Source organism: Pteronotus mesoamericanus, unplaced genomic scaffold (genome assembly GCF_021234165.1).
Source record: "Pteronotus mesoamericanus isolate MK-2021 breed Mesoamerican mustached bat unplaced genomic scaffold, CSHL_Meso_final contig_49, whole genome shotgun sequence".
Taxonomy (NCBI): Eukaryota; Metazoa; Chordata; class Mammalia; order Chiroptera; family Mormoopidae; genus Pteronotus; species Pteronotus mesoamericanus.
In genome coordinates, this window is record NW_026555182.1 from 1,611 (window position 1) to 8,989 (window position 7,379).

Sequence of the window (7,379 nt, forward strand, 5' to 3'; positions counted from 1 at the left end):
TTGTCATCTCCAGGCCCTGTCCCACCTCAGCCACCTAGAACCATGCTGGACCGGGGGCCCTGCCCCACTTCGGAAGGAGTCCCCAGGGCCACCCCAGCCCAGCTTTCCCCTCGCCCCGCCACCAACCCTTGCTCGGAAGACTCCCTCCGTGTCCACACAAGACAACCCCTTCTCTCTGACCACCACGGTGTCCACCTGCAACAACTGCTACTGCTCTTCCACCTACAACACCCCTTTCCACAGAAGCCAGGGGTCTCCCCACGAACCCCACCTTCCCCCATGCTCTCCACACGCCAATTCCTGCCACAGGCACCGGGCAGTTCGTTAAAGCTTAGACGGGCTCCGTGCTCCCAGGAAAGGCCTTCAGCATACTCTGAAAATGGGCTCATGGAGGCACCCACAGGGCCTCAGAGCAGGCAAAGACCCTTGGTCGTTCACTTGGTAACACGTATTTCCTGGGCCCTTCTCCATGCCCGACCCAGGGCGGGGCCTGGGCACAGACCCCCCCAGTGGGCCAGTTAGAGGATCCTACACAGGACATATGAGTGCCGGGCAGTTTCGAGGATTGCATGAGGTTCAGCCAGGAGGAATGCGCCCCACCCCCACAAAAGGAACCCGGGAGGTCGTCTGGGGTGTGGACCAACTCAGGACAGCCAAGACACCCAAACCAGCAGAGCCAGAGCTGGCCTTCACAGTTCCCAGAGACGGGCACCCAAAGATCACTTTTTAAAATCGTGTTATGGTTTGTTTGGTCTTTTAAAAATTATTTATTTATTTATTTTTAGACAGAGGGGAAGGGAGGAAGAAAGAGAGCGAGAGAAACATCCATGTGTGGTTGCCTCTCACACACCCCTTCCTGGAGACCTGGCCTGCAACCCAGGCGTGTGCTCTGACTGGGAATCGAACCAGCGGCCCTTTGGTTCGCAGGCCGGCGCTCAATCCACTGAGTCATACCAGCCAGGGCTGGGTTGTTCTGTTTGTTTGTTTGTTGTTTGTTTGTTTTTAGGTTGTCTTTTTTTAATGTCAAGGCAAATGTGACAAATGCCAATGGATGCACCTTCTACAAGGCGAGTATAATTCCATCGAGATTCCAAAAGTGCTTTCAATGCAACTTTTCTGGAAGGTCTTCTCTAAAGCACCTTCCAGGTGAAGCCCATAGCAGACCTGAGCACCTTTTAGAGCATTTTTTATTCCGATGTGGTGCAAAATCTTGACCCAGACCCTGTGCAGTGTTTTCCGTCCTCCTCTCGCCACTTCCTTCCGTGACAGGTTTTTGCCCCCAGGAGTGCAGGGGGCAGAGTGCCGTCCTGGGAGTTCCAGCTTCGCAGCTCGGCTGGCCAGCTCTGGGGATGTGGGCGTGTCGTGGCAACCCTCTGCACCTGTCTCCCCGTGTGCCCCAGCAACACAGCAATGCAGTCCCCAGGGGAGCAACGTCACAGTTGGAGTCAATGTTTTGAGACTAGCAGATTCATGTCTCTTCTGTTTCTAGTTCCTCACTTTCTATGACTTCACCGTGACAGCAAGTCTCCATACACGTGCCCCCTGCGAGTTACTGCACTTCGAGGATGCACTGCTGGGCCAGCTTTTCCCCAATGTCAAAATTCATACAAAGTCAGACCGAATCACGCTAAGAATCGCAGTGAAATTGCTAGAGCGGAGGCTCTACGGCCTCACAGTGACTCCCCTTCCCCCACTCCCTTCCTGTGCCCCAGGACCTTGCTTCTCTTCTCTTCCCTTTCCTGACACCTCCTGTGCACAGGTGACTGGCTTTCAGCTGTATGTAGCCTTAGCGACACCCACCTAGTCCTTTGGACGTAGTTCAAGGGAACGGTCAGTAGATGGCACCGCTCCACTAGCGCAGGCCAGGCTGGGGCTGGAGGAAAGAGCGTGTCGCCCAGCTCTTCTGTAATCGAAAAACGCGCAAGTATGAGACGTACAGGTTTTCAAAAGTTCTACGTGGTGCGAGCTCTTGAACAAATAAGAACCTCTGAACTGATTTTGTGCTTCTGATTTCTATGCACGCCACAGCAGTGATTCGCAGATCCAACGGGGGAGCGGGGCCCCTCCATGAGTCACCCCGGGTCTTTTCAGAGCACCACCCATACCGGGAGATGGTCAGTCTCATCTTTAAACTTGGCACAGTGTGGTTTGAGAAGGCTTGGGTGAGAGAAACAGCTGGGGTTGAGCCTTGGCTCCTCAGGTCACGAACAGGGCGACTTTGGCCAGGTCCCTCACACTGTCTGAGAGCTTCATTTTCTTCGCCTGCAAATGGTCAGTAATTGAGACGTTGTGTGAGGAATCGGTGAAATATTGCACGTCGCTCAATAAGCACTGAGCACGGTGCCTGACAGGTGGAAGCGGTCAGTAAAGGAGGACTAGCCTTTATTAACCGTTAGTCTTATTCACCATGCGAGCTCTTCATTCTGCAGGGCACCCAAAGGCAGCACTGTGTCAGTGTCAAGGGCACAGACTTCGTCGGTAGATACTGCATCTCTGCCACCTAACAAGGGCGGTGGGAACAGCACTCGGCCTCCCTGAGTCCCAGCTTCCTGACTGGTAAAATTAGCACGTGCGACACCCACCTCTCAGGCTGTCATGGGAATCAGACGCCACCGTGCGCGCTGGAAGTGCCTGGCAGGTGGGAAGGGCTCCACAGGGGGCAGCTGCTGCAGCAACCCGCACAACAGAAGCACCGCCCCGGAGCAGCGACCACGGAAACAACTCATTCCTTCCACCTTCTCTGAGCCTCGTTCATCTATTTCTCAGCTGTTTGCACTCAGTTGCAGGGATCAGGTAGCAGATAATCCTCAGGGTGGGGGTGGGGGTGGGGTGGGGTGGGGTGGGGTGGGGTGGGGGTGGGGAAGGAAACATAAAGCAGGCGGAATTATATCCATCAACATTTTTCCCAATCTGGAAAAGACAGCCACTCTACGACTTTGGTGATTGTACTACAGCTTAAATCTGCAGTGAACCTTTCTGCTGCACATAGCCTTCCTCTCTCTCCTGGCTCCCAGCTTTGCTGGAAACATCCAGAGTCCTAGCATGGCTGAACCTTTGGCCTCCCGCAGCCACAGAGCAAGTCTCTTGGAGCTGACTCTCCAGGAGAGTGCCTCTGGGAAGACAGCTGAAGGACCAGAGCCGGGCCACAGTCCTACTGGCCACAGTCCTGCCCCCACATTGTTCCTCCCTGTGTCTTTGCCTTTTCCATTGCCAGGGTTAGACAGGCCTTACAGTGCTTTGTATAGTTTCCTGTCCTTGCTTCCTGAGAACTCTAATCAGGCACACTTGTTCCCCACTTGTGGGTTGAGCCCATCCATTCTGCAGAGTGGCACTTGGTTGTAGTGGAAAGAATTTTGAATCCCAACATTTCAGAGACCAAACATAATCTTTATGTTTCTTTCTTGTTGCTTTTTGCTTGATTTGGTTTTGTTTCATTGATATCACTAATAATATTTATGGGACACTGAAGAGGAGAAAGCCTGGCCTAGGCACTGTATAGAAATGAATTCCACAATACTTTCTTATACATGATATAGATGAAAGAGAATGGCTGATGTCAGGTAAACAGAAAGCATTCAAGAAAGAATTAAGTTTTTTGTTTGTAATTTTGAAAGTTTCTCGGCCCCAATATTTCAAATCTGGCATTTAAGCAGAGCTATAAAATAAATGTAATTAAAATTATGCCACAAAGGTTGTAATGAGGCATAGCTGGAGGGGAGGAGATAGGTAGGGCCAGGAGGAACATTTTATAGCCATCTCCTCAACCACTTCCCGAGTCCAGGCTGTCCTCATGTCATGCCTCCTCACTGGGAGTTTCCTTGCTTCTATTCTTGTCTCTCCATTATATACACACAGCAAGGGTGAATTTTTAAAACATAAAGCATGTTTTTCTTTGCCTAAAACCCTATGATTCCGCACTTAGACTACACAGCAAATATCATCCTTGTGTTGTTCTTTTGTGCTCTCCCAATGATCCTGCCACATATGCCTTGGCAGAAGCTATCCCTTCATAATGGACATACATCCTCACTCTGATCATCTCATGGGACCTCCTTCTTGTCATTCAGACCTCAGCTTAATGTGCCATCTCAAAGTGACCAATCCTGACCACTTTCTGTCATGCTTGCTTATTGATTGTTTGTCTCTCATTACAGAATATGAACCCCAGGAGGGCAGCATCCTTGCCTATCCTGTCCCTGCCCTCCAGCTATCCTCAATACTTAAAACAGTACCTGACATATAATAGGTGGCTGATAAATATTGGTTTAAAATGAGCAAAATAATCCCACTAATTTCCCCTTTTTCTTGAACATACATTGATTCTCCATTTGATTTTGTGGTTCTTTATGGTGACTTTAAGTGTGGAAGTGGAAAAATAAACCAGATATGGATTCTTATCATTCAGAAATTTTGGGTAAGTGCTTAAGCTTTTCTAAACGTCAACTTTACTTAAGCCCTAATTACCTCATGGGCTGTGAAAATTAGATAATAAATGAAAGTGAAACCTCTTATGAACTGCAAAGCACTGGGCTAGACTACAAGAGTAGAAAGATGATGAAAAGGAAGACCAGAAAAAAATTTAAGTGATAGCAAGAGAACAGCAATTTGTCTTCTGCACCAAGCTGTAAAGCACAAATACTAAACAATATGTAAATACAATGATCCTAAGTAGATAAAATACCAATACAACACTCTTAAGAGAGGGAATAGTTGTTGAACAATGTTGGAAAACTTTTTTAAATGAAGTTTTTCCTTCTTTAAAATTTTCTCTCCTATTTCTCAAGTTGCTTGGCCTTGAGGACTTTAAATAAGCTGCTAATACCATTGCAAATATACTTTTTAGTCCTTCCATACAGTCTACATTTCATGAACTGCCTTCAAACATATAGTATTATATGTAACCTTTTGTCTTCTATCTTTTTAACCTGGAATAGAATTTCTGAAATTCTGTTCAAATTATTTTAAATTTCAATAGTGATTACAGAATTGTATCATAATACAGAGGAAATGTTTTGACTCTTTTAGGCAGTTGGGCCTTTTCATTGAGACAACACAGCAGTTCCAGCACTATAAGCTCTGGAGCTAGGTTTCAGAGGCTGGAATTCCAACTCACACTTACTAATATTGACTCTTATAAATCACTCAACTACTCAAAGCTTGGGTCCACTACTTAAAATACAGGGCTAATAAAAATCTATCTCACAAGGTTGTTGGGAGGATTCAATGAAAATTCTATATTTGCTATGCCTCACACAGTAGATGTCCAGAATTTTGCCTCTTCTTAGAATCGTGGATCAATAAAATATGTTTTCTGAGATATAGTCTATATTTATCTTTTAGTAGTTTAAACATCTGGCTTACTAGAAGCATGAAAAAACAAAGGCATAACAACTTTTTCCTTCATACTAATGTTAAAGTATACTTAGAAGTTTTAAAGAACACTGTCCCATATATGTGAAAAATCAATTTTATCATGAAATTTGAATTATATAAAGTTGAAAACTGGAAAACGCACTATTATCAGCTAGCACTTCTATGTTTAACTTGCCTTTATATTTCATTTGAGTCAGAATAATCTTTATTTCAAATATTATTTTTATTACATAATTTACATTATGAAAATGTAAAACTCCAGAAAAACTAGAAATATGGATATGTTTTCCTGGGCTTTCACATCTGTTGATTTTTATTTGCAATCTCTTTTTAAATGCAATTTACAACCTCACTCCCTCCCCCATTTCCAGTCTCATTATATAAGTCCTAAGTGACAGAAATATCTGGAATAAATGAATCCAAACAAAAGGGCAAAGCTGTAAAACTAAGTCACACTCAACATATTATATAAGGGGGGGGGTAAGTGAGAAATAAAATAGAATAAGACAGTAATTGGAAGCTTTTAGCTGAAGTTCTTACAATGATCTTTGTTTCTTGTTCCATGTTTAAGGATGCGAATGAACTCAAAGAAATTGAAATTTCCCTTCTTGTCAATAGTCTCTGTATAGTCCATCTACCTTCTACTTCCTCATCTGCAAACTGATCTCCCATTGTTGTCAGCAGCTCAGATAATTTTAAACGGTGCCTGTTGCTTCTTCATCAAAAGCAAGCAAAAGCATTTCTGATGACATCTCCTGGATCTGAGCCATTTAACTTTTCACCAAATACCGTGAGGAGAAAGGTAAAACTTATGGGCCTTAGGACCTCATCTCTTATGGCATTGAGGTATACATTAGCTGAATACTTCCCTAGAGAAGCAAGCATATAATGCAAATATTATTTGTCTGCAAAACCATCTCTGTTCTGATCCATCATGTTGAAGGTCTCTTTGATCTTCTAAATCTATGGCTACTCCAACCTGGCAAACACTTTCCTTGGATATTGTATGCTGATGGCACTTCTTGGTGGTCTTTGTCTTTGCCTTTTTGATCAACATGGTGGCTGTTTAATTCTGGGAATCTGTCCTTCAGAAGTTTAAAGACAGAAAAAGACCACCACCAACAAAAATAAACTAAGAAAAAGAAAACATAAGTTGCACTTCATTTTGTCCAAACTCAGCCTCATTAAAGCAGAAATGAATATTGAGTCAGCCATCGTAGGAGTTGTTTTATTCAACAGAGCCTGCGGCCAGACACAAGAACTAGAGCTGCCCTGGTTTTTTAAGTTCCTATCAGTTGGATATGAAATGAGATTGAAAAAATGGTGGTACTTGTTGAAGCTGGGTAGTGGGTATGCAAGTTTCTTTACTTTTCTTTCAAATTTGGTGTATATTTGAAAATTTCCACAATAAAAAATATCTCTTAAATTATCTCTTCCCTCAAAAGAGCTGTAATCTAATTGTTTTCAAGATCTTTAAAAAATAAACAAAAACACTCCTTTTGCTTTTTAAAAAGAGTCTTAGGTGGAACCCTATATGTAAAATAAATCATAGGCCAGCTTCTCTGGCTGAAGCTCAGCAGGGGAATGGTGACTAGAATACTGCCTCCGGCTTTCCATCCACACCAACAGAGAGAGCCCTCGAGTTATTTTGTAGTCCTCTATGCTTGCTTGTTACTCAAAGAATGGTCCAGGGACCAGCAGCCTCAGCATCACCTGGGAGCTTGTTAGTCTGAAGCATCAACACTAGACCTACTGAATTAGAACCTGCATTTTAACAAGGTTCCCCGATTATTCAAGTACACACCTGAGTTTGAGAAGCACAGCTCTGTGGTAGCCTGAGGCTCCAGAGATTGACATAAGTGAAATTCTTTATTTTATAAATTAACTAAGGAAGGTCCACAATCATGTACACAAATCACCAGTGGGTGGGAGAGTCAAGGTTGGTAGCCAGGTTGCCTGACTTTCAGCCCAGACATTTCTGCCCTAGTCTTGTCAATTGTATTCTG

At 44.5% G+C, this 7,379-nt stretch overlaps 1 pseudogene; it reads right to left on the reverse strand.

Moving 5' to 3' along the window:
* Positions 1 to 5,896: 5,896 nt before the first annotated feature.
* LOC129074322 (myosin regulatory light chain 12B-like) lies at positions 5,897 to 6,433 on the reverse strand (annotated as a pseudogene).
* Positions 6,434 to 7,379: the final 946 nt, after the last annotated feature.